General features: G+C 41.4%; 1 protein-coding gene across 2 annotated transcripts in view; it reads right to left on the reverse strand.

Annotated features, from left to right (window-relative positions):
• RSU1 (Ras suppressor protein 1) overlaps positions 1 to 26,833 on the reverse strand; it is a 349,246-nt gene that overhangs the window by 197,797 nt on the left and 124,616 nt on the right. The window lies entirely within an intron of this gene.

The following is a 26,833-nucleotide window of genomic DNA, read 5'->3' on the forward strand; positions in this document are numbered from 1 at the left end:
CAGGTTGGAGTGCAGTGGCACAATCTCAGCTCACTGTAACCTCCACCTCCCAGGTTCAAATGATTCTCCTGCCTCAGCCTCCCATGTAGCTGAGACCACAGGCGTGTGCCACCATGCCTGGCTAATTTTATATTTTTTGTAGAGATGTGGGTCTCACCATTTTGCCCAGGCTGGTCTCAAACTCCTGGGCTCAAGTAATTCTCCCACCTCAGCCTCCCAAAATGCTGGGATTACAGGCATCAGCCACTGTGTCCAGTCTCCCAAATTATTTCTATAAGAACATTCTATTAATGCAGTAGAGGTTTTTCCTTAAATCGATAAGACAAAAATTCTTCTCAGGAAGGGTCTCGATGTTGGGACTCAGCATGCTTTAAAGAAAATATGTATCACTTCTACTGACCACACTTTTGCAATTTTTTTTGTTTTTTGAGACTGAGTGTCACTCTTGTCGCCAGGTTGGAATATAGCGGCGCAATCTCGGCTCATTGCACTTTCCGCCTCCCAAGTTCAAGCAATTCTTCTGCCTCAGCCTCCAGAGTAGCTGGGATTACAAGCGTGTGCCATCATGCCCAGCTAATTTTTGTATTTTTAGTAGAGATAGGGTTTCACTATGTTGGCCAGGATGGTCTCCATCTCTTGACCTCATGATCTGCCCGCCCCGGACTCCCAAAGTGTTGTGATTACAGGCGTGGGCCACCGAGTCTGCCCGCATGTTTTTTTTTTTTTTTTTTTTTCCAAACCATTGCAAACTTACAGAGAAGTTCAAAATGCAATACAAAAACCTGTTTTCCCAGCTTGGACCACTGAGATTAATTTTGCTGGCCTGACGCCCCATAAACTCTAGGGTATACCTCCTACAAGCAAGAATGTACATAACCACAATACAACCATCAAAATAGTTAACCCAGTACATGAGGACCATCTAATCCTAGCCCCCATCCAAGTTTCTCCAAATCCAAGTTTCTCCAAATCCAAGTTTCTCCCAATTATTTATTTTAGGGAAGAAATAGGGTCTGGTTCAGAATTCAAGTTGCGGGTAGCTGTCAGGTGTTTGTCATCTCCTCTAGGCTGAGAATTTCTCTTTCCTTGACTTTCGTGACCTTGGCAATTGTGAAGACTGCAGGGGCAATTGTTTTATATTATGTCCCTCTACGCAGAATTTTTTTTTTTTTTTTTTTTGACACGGCCTTGCTCTGTTGCCCAGGCTGGGGTGCAGTGGTGCAATTACAGCTCATTGCAGCCTCAGCTTCCCAGGCTCAAGCAATCCTCCTACCTCAGCCTCCCAAGTAGCTGAGACTATAGGCTCACAGCACCATGCTTGCTTGATTAAAAGTTTTTGTTTTTGTTTTTGTTTTTTTAAGAAATGGGGGTCTCACTCTGTTGCCCAGGCTGGAGATTTGTCATTTGTTGATTCTTGATTCATGCATCTGTATTAGTCCATTCTCACATTGCTATAAATAAATACCTGAGACTGAGTAATTTATATGAAAAGAAGTTTATATGGCTCATGGTTCTGCAGGCTGTACAGAAAGCATAGAAGCATCTGATTCTGGGGAGGCCTCAGGGAACTTTTACTCATGGCGGAAGGCAAAGCTGGAGCAGACATCGTCACATGAGGTATTCGCCTGTTCTCACGCTGCTAATAAAGACGTACCTGAGACTGAGACTGGGTAATTTATAAAGGAAAGAGGTTTAACGGACTCACAGTTCCATATGGCCGGGAAGCCTCACAATCATGGCAGAAGGCAAAGGAGAAGCAAAGGCATATCTTACATGGCAGCAGGTAAGAGAGCGTATTCAGGGGAACTCCCCTTCATAAAGCCATTCAATCTCCTGAGACTTATTCACTATAACAAGAACAGCATGGGAAAGCCCCACCCCCATGATTCAATTGCCTCCTACCAGGTTCCTCCCACGATATGTAGGAATCATTGGAGCTAAAATCAAGATGAGATTTGGATGGGAACACAGCCAAACCATATCACATGGCCAGGGCAGGAGGAATGGGGGGTGGGGGGGGAGGTACCACACACTGTTAAACAACTAGATCTCACGAGAACTCTATCACTATACAGTACAAAAGTGGTGTGACGGTTAATACTCAGTGTCAACTTGATTAAACGATGCAAAGTGTTGATGCTGGGTACGTCTGTGAGGGTGTTGCCAAAGGAGATTAACATTTGAGTCAGTGGGCTGGGAAAGGCAGATCCACCCTTAATTTTGGGTGGGCACCATCTAATTAGCTGCCAGCATGGCCAGGATATAAAGCAGGCAGAAAAAGGCTAAACTGGCTTAGCCTTCCAGCCTACATCTTCCTCCTGTGCTGGATGCTTGCTGCCTTCGAATATCGGACTCCAAGTTCTTCACCTTTGGGACTTGGACTGGCTTTCCTTGCTCCTCAGCTTGCAGATGGCCTGTCGTGGGACCCTGTGATCGTGTGAGTTAATACTACTTAATAAACTCTTGCGTGCTCTCTCTCTATATACAGATTTATATATATACATGTGTGTGTATATATATACGTGTGTATATATACGTGTATATATGTGCATATATATGTATACATATGTGCATATATATTATATATGTATATATGTATACATATGTGCATATATATTATATATGTATATATATGCTATTAGTTCTGTCCCTCTAGAGAACCCTAATACAGGAGGGATGGTGCTAACCCATTCATGAGAAATCTGCCTCCATGATCCAGTCACCTCCCACCAGGCCCCACCTCCAACACTGGGGATTACAATTCCACATGAGATTTGGTGGGGACACAGATCCAAACCACATCAGCATCCTTGGCAGGGATATCGCAGAAACACTGCTCTTGTCATGGCACCCTACCTAGGACATACCACTTCCATTTATCCCACTGATAAGGATCTTCGCTTTGATCGCTGAAGTCTGCCTGGCTTCTCCATTGCCAACGTCTTGTTTTCCCCTCTTGTAATTAGTAATTAGTAAATTTGGGAAAAGGAGGAAGGGTACTTTGATACAATGTCAATATCCTGTTCCTCACCAAACTCTAAACTTATTCTTGTGTCTTTTGGTCCTCAGTCAAGGCAACTTTGTCCCCCCGCCCGAACTGGGATATCTGGCAATGTCTGGAGACATTTTGGATTGTAACAACTGTGGCCACTAGAAAATCTAAAATTTCACTGGTGACTGGCATTTTCTGTCTGCTGGATGGCACTAGTGTAAAGCACTGGTGTAATGGATGGAAACCAGGGATGCTGTCACACATCCTACATCACGCAAGGCAGCCCAACCCGTGACAAAGAATCATCCAATCCAAAAGGTCAACAGCATTGGTACTGGGAGATCATGGTTTATTTAGTTATACTTGTAAGGCTTTGCAGCTTGCTATTTTAGCTGATGGGTTATCATTTATCATTATTATTTACAGTGATATTCAAATTGTCCCTGATTTGGCCAGTATGAGTCCATCCAAGCTGGCTTCTTAGTCCTTTTGACACGTCCCCTCATTCTTGCAGCACTTTCTTGCCTTCTGACACAAGATATTCAGGTCCATTTTTTCTACCACAGCCCTGGAATCAGCCATTTCTCCCATGACTTCTGGTTCCTTTTAGTGGGAAGTAATATTTATAAGCCAAAATTCAGGCACTAGATGTGCTCACTGCTATGGGCCAGGGTGGGGAGTTAGGTACTCTCGGCCCCTCTGAGTGGTCACAGCTAGGAAATACACACACTCCTAATACCTATATTGATTTCACTGTCTATTTCTATTTTTAAATACCCTATGTTCACCCCAATCTACCCAACTCCAATACATCTCAGGGTTCATTCTAGTTTTCTCTCTTCCTGTATTTGTAATTCTCTCCTCCAACGACGAGAACTCCACTTCTATGGTCTTTAAATCGTTTACTCATTTAATCAATACCCCTCTATAGAGCTGCATAAAACGGTTATCTTACAGTGAAACCGGGACAGCTCTATGCTCATCTGCAAGGACCCCTGGAAGTTTGGTACTGACTCTTAATCAAGATAAGGAGGAGTGGGCCAGTTTAAAGTTAAAAACGCCCCTGGTGGTCCCCAGGGTCAGCTTGCTTAGACCATTCAGGGAGGTGCGGATCGGATCGATGCCTTACACCTGGTCACAGGGCCTAGGCTGGCTGGCTGACTGGCCAAGCACAGAAGACAGCGCTCCATGTTTTTGCCCAGGCTCTCCTGACACCAAGATTCCTTGGACACATCTTGATGATTCATAATCTGGAGACAAAATGTGTCCTATGGAGCCACACCACTGAGTTTCTTGGGTCACCAGTGCTGGCTTGTGCTTTCTTCCTCCAGCTGAACCACCTTCTGTGCTCTTATTAAGTCCTCATGTGAGCAGGCGCTGTGGAATCTGGGGAGCTCTTTCAATTATCCAACATTTGTTCCACTACAGCGACCAATCTCCCCATCACCCCTTCCTCCTCACTCTGCCCTGATACTAAACTCCATGCCAGGCCACCTCCACCAGGACACCCTCCTCACTCTGCCTGGGCCCCGACTTGCCCAACCCTTAGATGGCTGCTCTCCTCACCCACTAAGGTGCCAATGCTCCCCCACAGGCCACCCCTGAACGCCTCTCTTTTCCTGTCCCACTGATATGGTTAGGCTGTGTCCCCACCCAAATCTCACCTTGAATTTTAATAATCCCCACTTGTCAAGGGCAGGGCCAGATGGAGATAATTGAATTACGGGGCGGAGGCGGGGGGTTCTCCATACTGTTTGCATGACAGTAAATAAGTCTCACGGAATCTGATGGTTATATAAATGGGAGTTCCCCAGCACACACTCTCTTACCTGCCCCCATGTAAGATGTCCCTTTGCCCTTCCTTCATCTCCTCCCATCACTGTGAGGCCTCTCCAGTCATGTGGAACTGTGAGTCCATTAAACCTCTTTCTTTATAAATTACACAGTCTTGGTATGTCTTTATTAGCAGTGTGAAAACAAACTAATACACCCAGTTAATGGCTTTAGGACCGAATTGTTACAGAATGGGACAGAAAGAGGCCAAGGAGAAGAAGAAAGGCATTTTTGTGGCTTTTATACAGAATCCCGATGGTGGTTTCCCACATGATGGTTAAGATGTTACACGCTGCAGAAATCTCACACATTTCTAAGAGTTCAGATTTTTCTGTCCACCAGACAAAGCATTGCTCTGTCTCTGAGATATATAGTCTGACATGAAAACAATCTCCCCAGAAATCCCTGATAACAAACAAGATTATTAAAAAGATTCACAGATGTATCAGTTAAGATTATGCTCAGCTTCATGTAAGAGTAAACGACACTTAACAGGAGTTATACAAAACAGGAGTCTCTCTCTCACTTACACATAGGCAGTCCAGAGGCCCCTGGTTTCCTGTTACCAAGCCATCCCCTGTACATGGCTCCCACCTTGGTAGGGACTGTACATTTGGGAATTTTTCCCCGAAAAATTCATATACAGAAGCCCTAATCCCCCGTGTATGGTATTGGGAGGTGGAGTCTTTGGGAGGTGATTAGACATGAGGGTGGAGCCCTCATGAATGAAGTCAGTGCCTTTGTAAGAGGAGACATGCGAGACATGATCTCTTTCTCCAATGGGAGAGAATACAAGCAGGTGGCCTGCCACAAACTAGTAAGAGAGCCCTCACCGGACACTGCATCTGTCAGTACCTTGGTCTTGGAATTTCTGGCCTTCACAACCACGAATAAAAAATTTCTGTTGTTGAAGTTACCCAGTCTATAGTATTTTTGTTATAGCAGCCAGAGCTGACTAAAACACACCTCCTGGCCCAAGATGACAGCCTGAGCTCAGCCATCACATCGACATTCCTCTCAGGAAAAAGGAAAGGATAAAGAAGGCTTCCTCCTTCAGGACACATCCAAGAAGTTGTACACGGTATTTCCACTTACAAGCAAGTAATCAAAACTTAGTAACACAGTGATGCCTAGCTACAAGTCTGGCTTCTGGGTGACCATGTGCCAGGTTAAAATTAGGTGTTTTATTACCAAGAAAGATGGGTGAGCTGAAACTGGCAGACAATTAGCAGTCTCTCACACCCGGAGACCATCCATTTGAGAGTCACTGAAATCAAAAGAAAACTGAAGGTACTCCCATCTTCCCTGCCTTAATTTCTCCTAAAATAGCACAAGCAACTAATTAGAAGGGAAAAAAAAAATGTTGTTCTTCTCAAAAAAGTGCAAAGTTCACAAGCTTAGGTTCACAAGGACAGATTTAATGAGGGAAAACTGGTTCTTTTCAGTCATTTCATTGTGTCCTTTCAACAAACACTTCGCAGGAGAGAAACTAAAGAAGTTCAAAAGTTGTGTTTTCTTTTTTTTTCCTTTAATAGAGAAGAGAAATTCAGTAGTTGCTTCACCTGATCACACCACCAGAGTGTATTTTTCTTTCTCACTCTTGCCACGGGACCACATGCTAAAGTAGGTAAGAGGAAGAAAAACGAGAGCAGAAAATAAAAAGTTAATAAAAGATTTTTGAGAAAAATATTGAGAGTAACAAAGGACTGCAGGTCGGGTCTGCAGGGAGGGCAGCTAAGTTGAAAGAATCAACAGACCCCCACAAAGCCGGGACTGGCAAAGACCAAGTGGAGACACACGTATTTATACAACCAGTCACTCCTTTCCACTCGGGAATGGTGAGTTCATTGTGAGTCTTGTATGGAAACGGCGCTGTTAGAAAAGAAGGTAGAAAAGGTCTACCAAAATAGAATGGGTTATTTAAAAGTACAAAAGCTGCCCCCGCTGAACATGTCAGGAAAACGGGAGCAGGCAGTACCACTGACCCGCTACCGGTGTCTTGCTGACCGTAATCACATCTGGTAGATCTTCTGCTGTGTTAATAACATCCTCTAATGCTCCTGCTAACCAGACACCGTTCCGAATGAGCTCCCCCAAAGCAGTGAGAACAAACTGTTATTAAAATTCCTAAAGCAATATTCAACTACGCTTTGTCCGGGCATTTTCAGAGTAGAATACATTTCAAAATTCAACTCAATCACTGAGAAAATGTGTTGACGTGCACAGTGAAATGCTACAGTGCCTTGGTTATCATTCTATCTCTAGCCTCTTTAGGAATATTATTTAGGTGAACGTTGGATCAGGCCAAAATGAACAGTGGGAAGCAAAATCATTGGGAGGGAAGCATTTGTTGGGTGTGGGGGCAGGGTGAGATTGCTGGCACTGTACCTGTGATTTATGATTTTTTTATTCTTGAGCCAGGAAGGGAATCAGCACGAAAATGCTAGAAAGGAATTAGCTGGTTCAATAATTTCACAAGAAAGACAATCAAGGACTCACGCAGGCACTTATTGACTGGATATTTACCGATCACACTCAGAGCGCCGGCCGTCTCTACCTTGGAGATTCTCTTAGAGGCAGCATCGATCACACATCCTGATTAGCCTGGAATGGTCTCGGGTTACACCAACTGTCCCTCTAAAAAATGTCCTGGTTTGGAGGATAAGCTACACGATCACCCAACTTACAGAAGAGAGAATATGGATCAACCACTTAACACGCTAGGTATAAAAGAATCATGGACACTGGGAGGTAGATTTACAAGGACAATGGCAGTTCAGAAAGAGATGTTACTTATTGTAAGACGTAACAAATTGAGAAACGCTTTAGGGTACAGAGTACACCATGCACCCAGGGGACCTCTGCAACTCATGGGTGATGGAATCAATCCCAGGCTTATCTGAGCACAGAGATGAAAAACAAGGAAGGCATATGATAGGGTCTGGCTCTGTGTCCCCTCCTAAATTTCATGTTGAACTGTAATCCTCTGTGTTGAGGGAGGGATCTGGTGGGAAGTGATTGGATCATGGGGGTGGACTCCCCGCTTGCCTTTCTCATGATGGTGAGTTCTCACCAGATCTGGTTGTCTGAAAGTGTGTTAGCACCTCCTTCTTTGCTTTCTCTTTCTCCTGCTCTGACGTGATTGCTTCCCCTTCACCTTCCACCATGATTGTACGTTTTCTGAAGCCTCTCAGCCATGCTTCCAGGTATAGCCTGTGGAACTATGAGTCAATTAAGCCTCTTTTCTTCAGAAGCTACCCGGCCTCAAGCAGCTCTTTATAGCAGTGTGAGAACGTACTAATACAGGATAGAACCTGGAAGGAGTGGTCAGTATTTTAATGGAGTAAATTCAGAAAAATCAAAGAACTAGCTGGAGTGTAGTGGTATGATCTTGGCTCACTATAACCTCCACTTCCCAGATTCAAGCAATTCTCGTGCCACAGCCTCCCAAGTAGCTGGGGTTACAAGCGTGCCCCACCGTACCCAGCTAATTTTTGTACTTTTAGTAGAGACGAGGTTTCACCATGTTGGCCAGGCTGGTCCTGAACTCCTGACCTCAGGTGATTCACCTGCCTTGGCCTCTCAAAGTGCTGATTACAGGCATGAGCCATCTGTCAAAAAAAAAAAAGAAAAATTAAAAACAAAAACAAAAACAAAAAACAATCAAAGAACTGGCCAGATGTGGTGGCTCATGCCTGTAATCCCAGAACTTTCCGAGGCTGAGATGGGCAGACTGCCTGAGCTCAGGAGTTCAAGACTGGCCTGTTCAACATGGTGAAATCCCGTCTCCACTAAAGTACAAAAAATTAGTTGGGCGTGGTGGTGCATACCTGTAGTCCCAGCTACTCGGGAGGCTGAGGCAGGAGAATCGCCTGAAACCAGGAGGCAGAGGTTGGTGTGATAACTGACATCGCACCACTGCACTCCAGCCTGGGCAACGGAGATACTCTGTCTCAACAAAAAAAAAGAAAAGAAAAGTAAAAGAAAAATCAAAAAACTAAAACTCCTAGAAAAAGAATCATTATGTCTAGATAACTCATGGAAGCAGATATCAGTATTTGAAATAGGTCCTGTTTTTTTCCTCTTCTTCAGGATAAAGTAGACAACATAAGGAAGGAAAAATAAGCAGGATACAATCCACAGCCCTGTAATATGACGTTACTGACTTGTTCTCAAAGTGGCCTAACATATCACAAAGATGTGGCACTCTGGAACTTGTCTCCATAGTTTTCAATTTGACAAATTAAGAAGCAAATGATTCCTTTAGTAGCACTTCAGAGATAGGAAAAAGTTCTAGCTTCACAGAACGGCACTTACATCCAGAGAGATGAGGGGGATCAAAGCCAGGATGAGACACGGGAGATGAGACCTGAAAATACACAAAATGAAACTGAGCTTGGAAGTTTCTAAGATCTTCTCATGGGTGAGCACTGGCCATCTTGGACTCTAAATGAATGGTTCTGTAACGTTGGTCATAAAAACTGGACTGCAATCACCAGTTCAGCTCAAAGATTGTGCATTCCAAATGGAAGCCATTAAAGAGGTCTTGCTATTCGCAAAGAGTTCATCACTTTTTTGTTTTGAGACAGAGTCTCACTCTGTCACAGGCTGAAGTACAGTGGCATGATCTCGGCTCACTACAACCTCCGCCTCCTGGGTTCAAACAATTCTCCTGCCTCAGCCTCCCGAGTAGCTGGGACTACAGGCACGCACTACCACACCTGGCTAATTTTTGTATTTTTAGTAGAGACGGGGTTCATTATGTTGGCCAAGCTGTTCTTGAGCTCCTGACCTCGTGATCCGCTCGCCTCAGTCTCCCAAAATGCTGGGATTACAGGCATGAACCACCGTGCCCGGCCAGTGCTTTTTCACACCTCTTGTGGTTTCAAATGTAACATGCTGGAAGAACCACCATACCTTCTGGGATATTCAGAGGCCACCTTGTTTTACCACTGCAGGGTGCACTATTCCAATTCTGCAAGATTCTACAAACTGCATTGTAGACAGAACCCTCTGCAGTTGTACACAGAGACCGCCATGTTAATGCAAATCATCCCAGAGTTCTAGACCACAAAGAATTAACTGGATCTTAACATGTAGCGTGGTGTAAATGGCTTTTCCATTTTGGCTCCCTGGTGGACTAGAAACAGCCACAGCTTTAAATAACCCTCATCAGAGGCTCCACAGGAATGTGGAAGCTGGCCAGATGTCAGCACCGGGCAGCAATGCTGACCAACTTGAGCTCTGCATCTCCATGATGCTGCTTAAAATGCCTGCCCATGTCGCATGGCTGAAGTTATTTCACCCTTGGTAGTAGGACACAGATTCTGATCTACTACTACGTATGCAGGTTCTGACAATGTATTAAAATGAAGACAGACAATAAAATATTTGATATCAATAAATAATAAAAATATTATATTCATCAACACACCCAGAATCATAAAAACCTTTCTTTTGAATTTTGTTCATAAGTTAAAACTTTAAAAATATCACTGTGGGATGAAAGCTTTTCCTTAGTTCACAACTAATTATTGTTCAGGGTTACTGACACTCTTCAGTAGTAAGTTTTCAAAATACTTGAAATTTTGAATACTTGACTGAATTCTACTAGGTACAGATAAAGGGTCTATCAATCCCAATTAAGTCATCTCTCAATCAACAATAAAACAATTGAACATACGACACCTGAAAAAAAAAAAGACGGCCCCTGTTTCTACACAGAAGAGCAGCAAATTCACCTATCTTGAGAACCCTCCCATGAGCTGGTCACTAATTGGAGTATTTCAGTCCATCAGAACATTAAGGAGAAAGAAGACAGACAGACCCAAGACACTGGTATTTAAATTATGGAGCCCACATCATTCCTGTCCAACCACATCATTTTATAGTTTTTGTTCCAGGAAAAAACACACAGAAAAAACTATTTCTGAACAGGCCTGGGAGAATTAAAGAGAAAAATATAGTAAGCCACCTAAGAGATGCAGTCTTTGGATGCTATTAACAAAGCTTGTTGAGTTCCAACTACTCTGCAAACCACTGTACTTCTTTGGTGGGACAGGGATAGAATATGAGTGAGATGCAGTTGCTGCCCTCAATGAGCTTCCTCTGCAATAAAGAGATGAAATAAAACACTAGGATACAATACAGAACGTGATAGTGAATGTTGTCAACTTGACCGGGCTACGAGATACCCAGATAGCTGGTAAAATATTCTTTTCCACGGTCTGTGAGGGTGTTTCCAGAAGAGATTAGCATTTGAATCAGGGGACTAAGTAATGAAGACCCCCCCCTCACCAATACAGGTGAGCAATAACCAATTCATTGAGCGCCTCATAGAATAAAAAGGCAGAGGAAGGGAGATTTCATGAAGATCCATCTTCTCCTGCCATCAGACATTACAGTTCCTGGTTCCGGGACCTTGAAATTCCGGGACTTGCGTCACTGATACGCACCCCTCCTGTGACTCTCCAGCCTTCGGCCTTGGACCCATCATCACCGACTTTCCAGGTCCTCCAGCTTGCAGACAGCACATCGTGGAATTTCTTAGCCTCCATAATCGCCTGGGCCAATTTCCATAATGAATCTCCATATATATATATTGCCTATGGATTCTATTTCTCTGGAGAACTCTGACAGGCAGAAGACTTGTACCATAAAAGTCGCAAGCTGCTTTGAAACTCCCATTAAAAGGCAAGTGCTGAAAACTTTTTTAGGGTTAATAAAATCTTCAAGGACCAGAGTCCCTTTTATTTTATATCTAACTACCTCCCTCCTCTGTCTCCTCCTTTTTCTTTTTGGTTTGCTTGTATTGACTAATTTTTCTAGCATAGACTATTTTATTTGTGTAACACAAGATGTATGTAGTTCTAGAAATCATAGTTGTAGAATGTCAGAGCCAAATGAACCCTAGAAATCAAAGAACTTAAGCTCCTCAATTTACAGAGAAGAAAACAGTGGGCCAGAGAAGTAAAGGTATTCTTCTAAGATTCCACAGACCACCAGAATCAGAACAGAGTACAACCAAGTTTTCCACATTCTAAATCTTAAGCTTCTTCCTTGCAAACTGGAAAAATAATATTGACACCTGGATGGAATGTCCTTTATGACAGAAATTCCAACCATAATAAAAATAATATAAACCTGAATGGAAAATTCCTTCCTATCTAGAATAAAATAAGACACAAAAGCAAAGCAAAGAATGCACAGTTCCTAGCAGGTGAGACCGGCCCTGTCATCCCATGAGATCCCAAGAAAATCACTGGATTGTTCTGCAGCACAAATTCCTCATCTTTAAAATGAAACAAAAGGAGAAAAAAGAATATTTATGCAATGACTACTACATCACTGTGTTGTGCTGAGCACTTTACCTATCTGCTCACTAGAATCAAAAATGTTAACACAGTCCCAGTGGGGTGGCTCGCACCTGTATTTCCAGCACTTTGGGAGGCCAAGGCGGGCAGATCACCTGAGGTCAGGAGTTTGAGACCAGCCTGGCCAACATGGTGAAACCTCATCTCCACTAAAAATACAAAAACCAGCCAGGTGTGGTGATGGGCCCCTGTAATCCCAGCTACTCGAGAGGCTGAGGCAGGGAAATGGCTTGAACCCAGGCGGCAGTGGTTGCAGTGAGCTGAGATGGCACCACTGCACTCCAGCCTGGGTGACAGAGTGAGACTCAGTCTCAAAAAAAAAAAAAATGTTCAAACAAAATAAGGTAATAACAAACAGCAATAGCTAATGCTTACCAAATGCTTAAAACATGACAGTTTTAAGAACTTTATCAATTTACTTACTTCTCACAATAACCCTACAAGGCAACAGTAGTAGTATCTTCTTCCCTCTCAATTTTAGATGAGAAAAATGAGACACAAGAGGTTATGCAACTTGCCTGTGATTTCAGAACTAGTAAGCAGACAGAATCCCCTAAAAGCTGTTTCTAAACAAGAAGTTGATTAATTCTGATACTGTTTTACTGGCTAAACAAATATGCCACTGGTTGCATCCACAATTTGCCAATTGCATGGCATTTGATGATGTTCAAAAGACAAGAAGGAGTTTAAGTACGTACATAGGTTCTTTTATTTGCCAAAGTTAAGACATGAGCAGTATTAACTGTGCACACTTTGCATTTCAGAAAATAGGGTGTTTCTTCCACCCCCGGGACCCCTAGAGATAAACAAGCCGCCCAGGTGGGGCACCGGCACTCTATTCCCAGGGTCTGATGTCGGGCGTTTCTCTATGACTCCCCATTCTCCTGTTGAGCAGCAGCTCTCTGCGTCCACCTCAGCCTTCCCCCATACTTCTCACCTGAACCTGGCCCCACATTTCCCCGGGAAAAGCAAATCTCCTTTCCAAGCAGGAGGAGCTGGAATCCTAAACCTGCTGCCTGTACAAAAGCCACGTGACTCTTGGAGCTCTAAGAGTTCTAAGTCCCTCAAAAGTCACTAAATATTAGAAGACCATGGTGTGCCACCTGCTCTTACCAGAAGGCAGAACATGATTTGATCTCGAAGACAGCTCAACCATTATTTTTAACCTTGGATTTTGATTCTCTCCCCACACGTCATCCCTTATCCTGGCCTCCAAGTGTTGCCTTCTCCAATCCTGTAACCAGTCACCTAGATTGACACTGATAATCCACCGGCCCCTAAGTCAAACTTAGGTTTGTTTCTTCTGATCTGCTCCAGGGCTTCCCTAGATCTTCACCGTGTGTGATGTCTTTTCTCCCAGTCCTGCTCCAGTCCCTTCCCTCTGCCTTTCTCTCAACATGCACAGATGCAGCAAACAAATCTGCCATCAATGACACCCACAAACCCTTACCCTCGTGTTCTTTTCTCACCCCAAAGGCCCATTAGACTCTTCACCCCCAAATCCCCACCTCGTCAGAGCTCCCACAATGGCAGCTTCAAAACAGACTACGCCTCGGCTCAACAAGGGTGACACTGCCAAACTGTTCACCACAACGATCATTTTTTGAGTACCTGGTCTGCATCAGATACTACATACACATTTTCCTTCACTTCAGGAGAAGGGTATTTTTCCCACTGTACCAAGGGGAAAAAGTGTGGGTGCAGGAAACGTGCAGGCAGCATGGCAGATTTTAGGAATCCTGAAACCCTACATCAAAACAGAGAAACTAGGCAGCAAGAAAAAATTTAAGGACATGATTTGCAACAAAACTAGGTAATAAAGTGTCCCCACAAAAAACTCCAAAATACAAGTAGATGAGGACAAGCTACCAATAACCCAAAGACTGGTGTGATATCAGCACGTATGTGATGAAAGCAGAGAGAACCCAAGGAGCGTCGAACAACTTGAGACCAGAGAACCCCCAAATAGCTAAACAAATTCACCAGAAAGCCCAGAAGACCTCTGTGAGAAGAGCGGCTGAAATTAGGAAGGGTCTGTCCATTCCAACAGCCCAACAGCGGGGCCTGCAGTAGGGTCTGATGGATCAGAACAAGTCTAGGCCCTGTGACCTGGAAACTGACCACCTAGGGCTCCCTTGCAGGACAGGGCCGAGAATCAAAGCTGGATAAGACAGAAATAATAGAGACCAACGACAGACACACACTGCCTATAGGGTAGCCCTACTCCACAAGGAGTGGTAAGTAAAAATTAAAAATTTTTAAAAAGAGAGAAAAAAGAAGAGACCAAGGATAGAGAAGATCCAGATAAAAGTGGGCAGAAGGACTGAACCAAGTCATCTGAAAGCAAGCCACTGTATTTTGAATACTACATAAAATCAACCAGAGGACAGAGCTCTGTAAAGTTAGAAAACCTATATAGAATTAAGCCTTCCTCTGAAAGTTTAGGAAAATTAATTTCATTTAAAATGAGTGACATAAAAAATATTGGGAGCAAATCCCATAAAGTTATTATGGAATAAAAGGAAAAAAAAAGTGTAGAAGAACATCATTGACCATGAAAGCTCACTAACCAAAAAGATGCCCAGAAAACAGGGCAAAACTATAATTGACTATTTCAAAACAAGGTAAAAAGACATTACAACAATGATACACGACATAAAACAGAAACATAAATCTGATTTCCAAAAATTCAGTAATAAAGGGACAAAACTTGAGAAAAAAAATTAGAAACAAAAAAAAATTTCAGAAATGAAAGCTAAATTCAAAGACATATAAGAGCAAATAAACACAATACATAATACTTCACAAGAAACAGAAGATAAAGTGGGGATTTCTTTTTTTTTTTTTTTTTTTTGAGACGGAATCTCACTCTATTGCCCAGACCGGAGTGCAGTGGTATGATCTCAGCTCACTGCAAGCTCCGCCTCCCGGGTTCCAGCGATTCTTCTGCCTCAGCCTCCCAAGTAGCTGGGATTATAGGCGCCCACCACCACACCTGGCTAATTCTTGTATTTTTAGTAGCGACGGGGTTTCACCATGTTGGCCAGGCTGATCTCCAACTCCTGACCTCAGGTGATCCACCTGCCTCAGCCTCCCAAAGTGCTGGGATTACAGGCATGAGGGATTTCTTTTAAAACAAAGAAATGAAGCAGGAACAGGGATCTGGGAGAAAGTGACAAATATTAAAGACGGGCAAAAAGATCAACATATAGACCCCAAAAAACCCTAAAGAAGGACATAAGAGCTCACAGACTAAAAATCACAATAAAAATACTTTCTTGAAATAAAAATTTAAAAGTTTTGATATGGTTAGGCTGTGTGTTCCCACCCAAATCTCATCTTGAACTGATAATCCTCATAGGTCAAGGGAGAGACCAGGTGGAGGTAATTGAATCATGGTGGTGGTGGCCCCCATGCTGTTCTCCTGATAGTGAGTTCTCATGAGATCTGATGGTTTTATAAGAGGCTCCTCCCCATTCGCTCAGCACTTCTTCTTCCTACTGCCTTGTGAGAAAGGCACCTTCCTTCCCCTTCCGCCTTGATTGTAAGTTTCCTGAGGCCTCCCCAGCCATGCTGAACTGTGAGTTGATTAAATCTCTTTCCTTCATAAATTACCCATCTCGAGCAGTTCTTTATAGCAGTATGAAAACAGACTAATAAAATTTTCAAACTTTAAAGAGCATACTACATACCTGGGAAATAATCAGACCAGAATGAACTATACCCCACACCAAGTCATACTCTAGTAAAATTACAGGAAATAAAATTGTATCACCAGACTTTCGGACAACGCTTTATGCCAGAAGAAATAGAGTAACACATCAGCAACACTCCAGAAAAGAAACCGTGAGTCTCCCTACCTGTAAAATTGACTTTTATGTTAAAAGAACACAAATTTTTACGTACTACCCACAGGAAAAACTCTGGGAATATTATTCTCTTGATACCTTTCTGAGGAATATTTCAGAGTACAAGCTTCAGACAATCAAAATAACTGGAGATGCATTGACCTAAAGACTCTTGATGCGCATAAAAGATAGAGGTACCTGTAGAACTAAGACTGCCTGGGGGCTAATGGAGAGACGGTATCATAGGAGAGGGCTATATGTGCTGAAAATCTAGATACAGTTCAACTTCTAAAAAGCAGGGAGCCGTATTTCCACACTTGAAACCAGATTAGAGATGTATCGGCTTTCTGGTTAGCAAATAGAGAGTCTGGAAGTTATCACTACCATGCTCACAGTGAGAAAAAAGCTGAGCAAACAGAAAACCAACAACTCTTCCACAGATGCATCAGAAAATTGAGGTCACAGGGCAATCCACCATACTGAAATCTACAGACAGGCAAACACAGAGAATCACAGCATTCTAGGAAAAGAAACACGTGCTGGAGCCAGCAACCAGTAGGGATGCTTCAAGGATAACTGCCTAATTGCCAGAGGCTGAGTGATAGGCTAGTTTGAGAGATTAAAAAACAACAACAACAACAACAAATAAAAAATAAAAAATAAACCAAAAACAACTCCTAGGGGCCCAGGCTTAAGGGGTCTCCTGTACTTTGCTGAGTTTTACCTCCAAGAGCCCCATCAGGTTCTCAGGGTGAAAAATTAGATAGAAAAAAAAAATACTTTCTCACCAAAGTAAAAACTGAAGACACATAAAATGTGTTAAAACAAGCTCATCACAGAGAATAAAAATGATACAGCAGAAAATAGGATCTACATAAAGAAAGGAAGAGTTAAAGAATAAATTAATAAAAGTAATATAAAATGGTTTATTGTTCTTATTCTTAATCTAACAGATCACAGATTGTTCAAAATAGTAACAGCAACAATGTGTTGGTTGATTACAGTTTACAGATAAGTGAAATGAATGATAGCAATTCTATAAAGGATAACAGGAAGGAACTGGAAATGTTTGATTTTAAGTTACCTGCACTGGTTCTGAAGTGGCACAGTGTTATTTAAAAGTGAGTTAAGATTAATTGTAAATGTATACTCCAAACTCTAGGGCTATCATTAAGAAGTTTTTATTCCTTGCTTTATCCTCCTTCTAAAATACTAAATTTTTAAATATAAATTTTCCTGAGAGCAGAGAAAATGGAATATGTTGTGAGAAGAGAAAATGAAATCATATAAAGTGCTCAATTAAAGCCACAGAAAGCAGAAAAAGAGTAGAAGACAAAAAAAAAAAAAAAAAAAAAAAAAAAAGAAGAGGGGGCAAGAATAGAAAACACTTATTATGCAGGTATTAATCTAAGTCATGCCAATTATCGCATTAAATGTTAATAACCAAACATATCAATTAAAAGACTATCAGGATGGGTTTTTTTTTTAGGAAAAAAAAAACCAAGATTGGATCTAACTATATGTTATCTATGAGAAATTCACTTTAAATATAAAATATAGATACAACTAAATTAAAAGTAAAGGGATGGAGAAAGATATATGACACTAAACAGTAAGCAAAAAAAGCTGGAGTAGTCATGTTAATTTCAGACAAAGTTGACTTCAAAGCAAAGAAAATTATCAGAAATAAAAAAGATATTACATAACGATTAAATGGTAAACTTTCCAAGAAAGATACAGTAATCCTTATTGTGTATGTATCTAACAACAGCATCAAAATACGTAAGACAAAAACTTACAGAAATGCAAAGAGAAACAAACAAATCTGCTATTATACTTGGAGACTTCAACACTCCATTCTACTAGTAACTGACATATCCAGCAGGGAGAAAATCAGTAAGGACAGAGTTAAAAACACACCACCACCATCAATCAGCTGGATATAACTGACATCTATAGACTACTCCATCCAACAGAAAAATATGCATTCTTCTGAAGCTTGCACAGAACATTCATCAACATAGACCACATTCTGGGCATTAAAACACCCCTTAAACTTAAGAGAATAGAAATCATACGATATATGCTCTCAGTCCACACTGGAATTAAACTAGAAATCAAACAGAAAGATAGCTGCAAAATCCCAAAACATCTGGACATTAACAACATATGTCTAAATAACATGTCAAAGAAATGTCAAAAAAATGTTAAAACTATTTTAATTAAATGAAAATGAAAATACTACTTATCAGAATTTGGGAACTGCAGCAAAATCAATGCTAAAGGAAACTTATAGCATTAAATGCATGTATTACAAAACGAGAAAGTTCTATTAAGTTGGTGCAAAAGTAATGGCAAAACGGCAATTACCTCTGTACCAACCTACTAAAATCAATAATCTAAACTTCTACCCTAGAAAACAAGAAAAATGAGAATGAATTGAACTACAAGTAAACAGAAAAAAAAATAATAAAAATTAGGGCAGAAATCTGTGATACTTAAAAGGGGAAATAATAGAGAAAATCTCTGAGTTCAAAAGCTGGTTTTTGGAAAAAAAATCAATAAAACTGGTAACCCTCTAGGGAGGCTAATCAAAAAAAAAAAAAAAAAAAAAAGAACAAATTACTAACAAATGAAAGAAGGGCCATTACTACTGATTTCATGGATGTTAAAGGGATAATAAAGTAACATTATGAACAACTCAATGTCCAAAAATGTTATAACTTAGATAAAATGGACCAACTGCTGGAAAGACATAATCTACCAAAACTCACACAAGAAGAAATAGATCATTTTAGTAGGCCTATGTCTATTAAAGAAATTGAATCATAAATTAATATTAATAATCTTCTAAAACAGAAAGTACCACGCCCAGATAGGTTTACTCATGAATTCTACCAAACATTTAAGGAAGAAATTATACCAGTTCTCTACAATACCTTTCAGAAAACAGAAGCAGAGAGAACAATTTCTAACTCATTCTATGAGGCCAGCATTAAGCCAAAGACATTACAAAAAGGAGAAACTACAGACCAATATCCCTCATGGACATAGATACAAAAATCCTCAACAAAGCATTGGCAAATAATTTCAAAAATGTATTAAGAGTACACACAATGACCAAGTGGAACTTACTCCAGGTATGCAAAAGTGGTTCAAACTCAAAAACAAAAGCAATCCATCACTTCAAACAGGCAAAAGAAGAAAATTCATATGATTATATCTATAGATGCAGAAAAACCACTGGACAAAATTCAACACGCATAAAAACTCTTAGCAAACTAGGAATAGAGGAAAACTTTCTCAACTTAGTAAAAAATATCTACAAAAATCCTACAATTAACATGATACTTAATGTTAAGGAACTAGTTGCTTTCCTACTATGGTTGGGAACAAGGCAAGGATGTCCCCTCACCACTTCTAGCCAAAATCACACTGGACGTCCTTGCTAATGCAGTAAGGTAAGGAAAAACAGCAAAATGTATGCAGACTGGGAAAGATGAATTAAAACTGTCTTTGTCCACAGATAATATGTCTACGTAGAAAATCCCAAAGAATCAACAAAGAAGAACTGAAAAACTACAGCAAGTTTGCAGGATACAAGGTAATATATAAACGCAACTGCTTTTCTATATAAAAAATTAGAATTTTACATTAAAAACACATCATTTACATTAACGCCAAACAAATGAAATATTTAAATATATGGGTAACAAAATATGTACAAGCTCTATATGAGAAAAGCTTCAAAACTAGTATGGAAGAAATCAAAGACCTAAATAAATAGTGAGATATCCCATGTTCATGAACAGGAAGACTCAACATTGTTATGATGTCAGTTCTTCCCAAGTTGGTCTACACTCAATTCCGGTCAAAATACTATCAAGTTTATGGATATCAACAAACTGATCCTAAAATTTACATGGAAAAGCAGAACAGTCAATGCGATATTGAAGAAAATACAGTTGGAGCAATGACACTGCCCAACTTCAAAACTTAATATTGGTTATAGTAATAAGACAGTGTGGTATTGGTGAAACAATAGACAGGTAGGTCACTGGAATAAAATAGAAAGCCCAGAAACAGACCCACACAAATATAATCAGCTAACCTCTGGCAAAAGTGCAAAGGCAACTAAGTGAGAAAAGGAGTCTTTTCAACAAATGGTGCTGAAACAGATGGACAGACATCAACATACACCAAAATCAATCTAGACAAAGACCTAACATCTTTCACAAAAATGAACTCCAAATGAATCACAGACCTAATACAAAACACAAAGCTATAAAAATTTCTAGATATAACGAAGGAGAAAAATCTAGTTGACCTGAGATTTGGCAGTGACTTCCGAGATACAATACCAAAGGCACAACTTATGAAGGAAAAACTTGTTAAATGAGACTTCATTATAATTAAAAATTTCTGCTCTGTGAAAGATATCATTAAGGGAATGAAGGACCAATGCAAACAAGGAGAAAATATTTGCAACCTACATATCTGATAAAGAACTGGTATCCAAAATATAAAAAGGAGACTTAAAACTCAGGAACACCAACCCAATTAAGAAGTACATAGGCCGGGCGCGGTGGCTCAAGCCTGTAATCCCAGCAATTTGGGAGGCCGAGACGGGCGGATCACGAGGTCAGGAGATCGAGACCATCCTGGCTAACACAATGAAACCCCGTCTCCACTAAAAATACAAAAAAATTAGCCGGGCGTGGTGGCGGCGCCTGTAGTCCCAGCTACTCGGGAGGCTGAGGCAGGAGAATGGCGGGAACCCGGGAGGCGGAGCTTGCAGTGAGCCGAGATCGCGCCACTGCACTCCAGCCTGGGCGACAGAGCGAGACTCCGCCTCAAAAAAAAAAAAAAAAAAAAAAAGAAGTACATAAAAAATCTGAATGGACATCTCACCAAAGAAGATAAACATATGGCAAACAAGCATATGAAAAGATGCTCAGCATCACATGTCATTACGGAATTGCAAATGGAATGGAAACAATGAGATACCACTGCATACCCACTAGAATGGCTAAAATCCAAAACACCAACAATACCAAATGCTGGTGAAGATGTGGAACAACAGGAAATCTCATTCTTTATTGGTAGAATGCAAAATGGTACAGCCACTTGAGAAGAGTTTGACAGTCTCTTATAAAGCTAAACACAGTCTTATCACATGATCCAGTAATCACACTCCTAGGTGTTCACCCAGATGTGTTGAAATCTTCTGTCTATACAAAAATCTGTACTATGTTTACACCAGCTTTATTCATAATTGTCCAGATTTGGAAGTTGCCAAAATATGATCCAATAGGTGAATGGATAAGCAAACTGTGGTACATCTAGACAATGGAATATTATTCACTCTATCAACAAGAAATGAGCTATCAAATCACAAAAAGACATGGAGGAATCTTAAATGCATGTTGTGAAGCAAAAGTAGCCATATCTGTAGAGCTATATACCATACGATTCCAGCTGTATGGCATTCTGGAAAGGGTAAAATTATAGAGACAAAGGCAAACTGTAACATTTCAGTGGTTGTCTGAGGTTCTGGAGGTAGATAATGAGGGAGAAGGGACAAAGAGGTAGAGCAGAGAGGGTTTTTAGAGCAGTGAAACTGTTCCATACGATACTATAGTGGTGAATACACGACATTAATTTGTCAAAACCCATAAAACTATACTATATAGAGTGAACCCTGATGTTGGCTCTAAACTTTAGTTAATAATAATGCATCAACAGCCTGGCTAACATGCTGAAATCCCGTCTCTACTAAAGATTTAAAAAAATCAGCCGAGTGTGATGGCGCGTGCCTGTAATCCCAGCTACTCGAGAGGCTGAGGCACGAGAATCCCTTGAACTTGGGAGGCAGAGGTTGCAGTGAGCTGAGATCACACCATTGCACTCCAGCCTGGGTGACAGAGTGAGACTCCGTCTCAAAAACTAATAATAATGTTGCATCAATATTGGTTCAGCAATCATAGCAAACGTAACACACCAACGCAAGATGTTAATATGGGAAACTAGGAAAGGGGGATGGAGGAGAGATGTGGATCTGTACTTCCTGTTCTAGTTCTCTATAAATCAAAAACTGCTCTTAAAAAAATAGCCTTTTTTTTTTTTTAAGAGGGAGAATGAAGATAGCATATGCGTAAGACAATTGTTTTTAGCAATACTGGCATTAGTCATATTAGTATTGTTAATTGTGTGTTGGGTACCACATCTGAGATTGTGAGATATTCCAATTCTATCACCACCCATATCTGTGAGAGGCACGGAACTGAGTGGAAGGGAGGAGGTCAAGATGAGGACTAGGAGGAGGAGTTAAGTGTTATTATGTATTTCCATTGGAACTACCAGGATAAGCTCAGGAGGCCAGCAGTCTCATGACTTAAAGGGAGAGTGACTGGGAGGAGCACGAGCTCCCAACCTACTGATAATGTTTCTTGCTTTGAAAATCTGTCAACTTGTACTATCATATATGCACTTATCGATATGAATATTTCAATAAAATATTTTGGAGTAGATTTTTTTAAAACTATGTGTAAGTATTTTGGGAAGATGAAGGTTCCTGTTTCCCTGGTTCAAATGGGATAAACATAGGTAGTGACCCTGAATGCATTCCCTAAATTGATACAGAATCATTAGCCCAGACAGGACAGCTACCACGGCTTCTAGAACATGACCAGGTGGCCACAGGTACTCAGCATGCTTGCTGTATTAGCCATTCATCTTCATCTCCTCCACAGGGTATGTGCATAAGACTGTCAGAAACAAGTAAGGCAAAACAGGATAAGCTGAGAACACTGCTTCTGAAGTCTGCTGGCATGGGTTCAAATCTGCGTTCTACCACTTATTGCCTGGGTGACTCTGAGCAAGTTAATGATGCTCCCTAAATCTGTTTCCTTACCTATTCACTATATAATGACAATAAATTGTGAGGTTGGAAGATTAATCCATACAGAGGGCTTAGCACAATGCCTGGTACATGGTAAATGTGTGCATGTATTGATACACTCCATGCATAGATGGCATGGTATTTCAATCATATTATCTATTATATTTATCCTAACAAAGGGTGCACAACTTTGCAGAATACAAACATATAATAAATTACAAAGGTATCTTTGACACGGCCCAAAGACTTAAGCATTTACAGCTGTTTTATTATTTATTTATTTTGAAAGATTCTCACTCTTTTCGCCCAGGCTGGAGTACAATGGCGTGATGATCTTAGCTCAGTGTAGCCTCCACCTCCCAGGTTCAAGCGATTCTCCTGCCTCAGCCTCCTAAGCAGCTGGGATTACAGGCATGCACCACCACAGCCAGCTAATTCTTGTATTATTAGTAGAGAGGGTATTTCACCATGTTGGCCAGGGTGGTCTCAAACTCCTGACTTCGCTCAGGTGATCCACCCACGTTGGCCTCCCAAAGTGCTGGGATTGCAGCAGGCATGAGCCACTGCGCCCAGCCTCACTTACAGCTGTTAAGAAAACCAAGTTACACAGACCAGCATTCAAATATCGAGATTGCAAACCACATTACCATTTTCTGGTCTACACTATGTAGAGAAAAACTAAGAGGCAAAACCTCCTTGCAAGTAATTGCTTGTTCTGATGTGTACCTTCATTTGGCCTCACCCTTAAAATTATAAGCTACACAGAGTCGAAAGGAATAATTAATGGATATGCAGAGAAATGGATGAAATAAAAAGGATCTTTAGGAGGTATGCATACTATAACTAAAACTACCATTTAATGTAATTCAGGTTTATTGTGTTAGATACATGAACCAATATTTCCCCAACACAATCTTTTCCAGCACCATACTTTGTAGTGTTTTAAGGTAACGTTCTAAGTTTGAAGACAGAAGAAAATGAATTAATATACGGTATAAAAAGATCTCACATCTGATCATTCCATTCCGTTGAGATTAATAGTTTTTTAGGAAACCATAAAGAAAGTGGGGAGGGTTCTGCTAATATTGATCAGATGGAGATTAAGTTGCTTCTTATGTTTTCTTCAACAGTTAAAGCTCTGCAGCCATCCGGTAAACCCAAGTTTCCAAGCTGGCAGGGCTAGCCCAATGACACGTTTTATTTGCCTAATACAGTGTTTTAAAGAATTCTGGAAATGAATGCCTTAAGGTAAGGCAAGACCTAGGAGTCACCTCTCCTTGGCACCCAAGCCTGGCCCTGGTGACTCCTTCAGGACTAGGATACAACATAGCACAGCATCACAGAGCAAAGCTTTCAGACACACTCAAGAGTGAACTACAACCGGGCACAGTAGCCTGTGCCTGTAATCCCAACACTTTGGGAGGCCAAGGCAGTTGAATCACCCAAGGCCAGGAGTTCGAGACCAGCCTGGCCAACATGGTGAAACCCATCCCTGTCTCTACTAAAAATACAAAAAATTAGCCAGGTGTTGTGGCAGGTGCCTGTAATCCTAGCTACTTGGGAGGGAGAACAGGAGAATTGCTAGAATCTGGGAGTGGGAGGCTGTAGTAGTCATGATCATGCCACTGCACTCCAGCCTGGGCAACAAGAGTGAAAGTCCATTTCAAAAAGAAAAAAAGTGAACTCCGTTTCGGCCACTGCCTGAGTGACACTGGGGACTTTATAGAACCTCAACAGCGCTCTACCTTCTCATTTATAAAACGCTGACAATAATCAGGTGAACCGAAGAGGGATGTTAGGAGTGTGAGAAGCACTTACCACAGAGTAGGTCCTCAGGTCTGTATCATTTGAGAACCTCCAATCTACATGTTATGGAATGCACTGTGTCTCCCCAAAACTCACATGCTGAAGCCCCAACCCCCAATACCTCAACATGTGACTATATTTGGAGATGGGGCTTTTAAAGAGGTGGTTAAGTTAAAATGAGGTCCTTAAGGTAGACCCCTATCCTAATGTGACTACTGTCCTCATGAGAAGAGGAAACTGAACAGACGGAGGGACACCAGGGATGCAGAGGGAAGGCCACTTGAGGACACAGCAAGAAGGCGGCCACTTGCAAGCCCAGGCTAGAAGACCCAGGAGCCGCCAGCCCTGCTGACACTGTGATCTTGAACTTCCAGCCTCTAGGACCGTGGGAAATAAATTTCTGTTGTCAAAATCACCCAGCCTGTGGTATTTTGTTTTGCAGCCCTAGGAAATTAACCAAGTAGGTATTATTAATCCTATTATTGGCCTGGGCTTTGCTAGCACCTCAAACCTGGAAAATCATTAAGCGTCACATGCTGATGGAATCTGCTCAAAGGGGACACTGCAAATTCCATTTCCTTTGATTGGAAACATACTCTGATCAGCACTTCTCTATTCAGAGGCCATATGCAAGGCAGCTGTGAAACTGATGCTCTGTTTGACTGTAACACACGTGAGATTTCTTTCACTGTGAGCTACACAGATGAAATGCCATTAAGATTCCATCTCTTTACCCAAAGATAGAACGAGTGAAGGTGGAAGAACTGTAGAGGCAGCAAAGGTCCGTGCGGAGATCAGTCGCGCCGTATCCAACCTCCCAAGGAGCCCAGGAGCAAAACGCAGAGGCTCAACACTGACCCCTGCTGGTCACACACTTGATCTAGACCAACTGCTCCTGGGCCACGTTTTTACATCACCTTTCGGTTTAAAAAATAAAAAAATTAACCCACCTGCACAAACTTGCTATCCAAAGAAGCAAGAGGTCTTTATGCTGCTTTAAAAAAAGAGTCACCTCCAGGCTTTTTTCTAACAATGGATCTCCTGTATATAGGTCGTGTTTTCTTTCAAATAGGTTCGTGTGAATTTATGAACAAATAATACAGAGTATGGTTTTCAATTATTATCCATACCAATTGTAACACTGGTTATAATGGCAAAGCAGTGAGTGTTACGGTTTCTTATGGTGAAAATATAACTACTTCACACGTAATAAACAACTCAGAGTCATCTTAACATAGCAAATAATAATTTATCACTAGATAATTTTAAAATTCAGTATAAGGCCAGGCACAGTGGCGCATTGCCTGTAATCCCAGCAGTTTGGGAGGCCGAGGTGGGCAGATCACTGAGGTCAGGAGTTCGAGACCAGCCTGGCCAACATGGCAAAACACCGTCTCTACTAAAAATACAAAAATGAGCCAAGCATGGTGGTGGGCGCCTGTAATCCCAACTACTCGGGAGGCCAAGACAGCAGAATCGCTTGAACCCGGGAGGCAGTGGCTGCAGTGAGCCAAGATCACACCACTGCACTCCAGCCTGGACAACAGAGTGAGACTGTGTCTCAAAAAATTAAAAAAAAAAAAAAAAAGAAATAAAAAAATCCAATATAAACTCCCAAATGAACTCTGGTTACATAATGCCTATCATAAAAAAAAAAAAAAAAATTCAATAGTTACTACAGGACATAGAGTATTTTAATTATTAGTGGAAAAATTACCAGTTTTCAAAGCATATCTGCCATTTTCAACAGAAACTTGGCCACAAGCACATCCCAACAAAAATCCTGCTGCTGTTCCCCCAGCCACCGCCTGGGCTATGCACAGCTCTGAACTCGCCAGGGTGTGGCCATGGCTGTTCCTCCTGACCCCAGCACACTGTGCCCAGCCACCCAACTTCTCCTGGGAATTCTGACTCAGGTGAGGAATGAGGCAGTGGGTGCGCGGGTTCGACGAGACCATGGGACAGGTGGGCAAAGACCACTGAGAAGTACCATCACCAAGATTTCCAAGAAATAAAGAGATACTGTTTTTCATTTGTTATACCATCACAGATAAAACAGTTTTTAAAACAGTCATGTACG

The sequence above is a fragment of the Macaca thibetana genome, chromosome 9, assembly GCF_024542745.1.
Source record: "Macaca thibetana thibetana isolate TM-01 chromosome 9, ASM2454274v1, whole genome shotgun sequence".
Lineage (NCBI taxonomy): Eukaryota > Metazoa > Chordata > Mammalia > Primates > Cercopithecidae > Macaca > Macaca thibetana.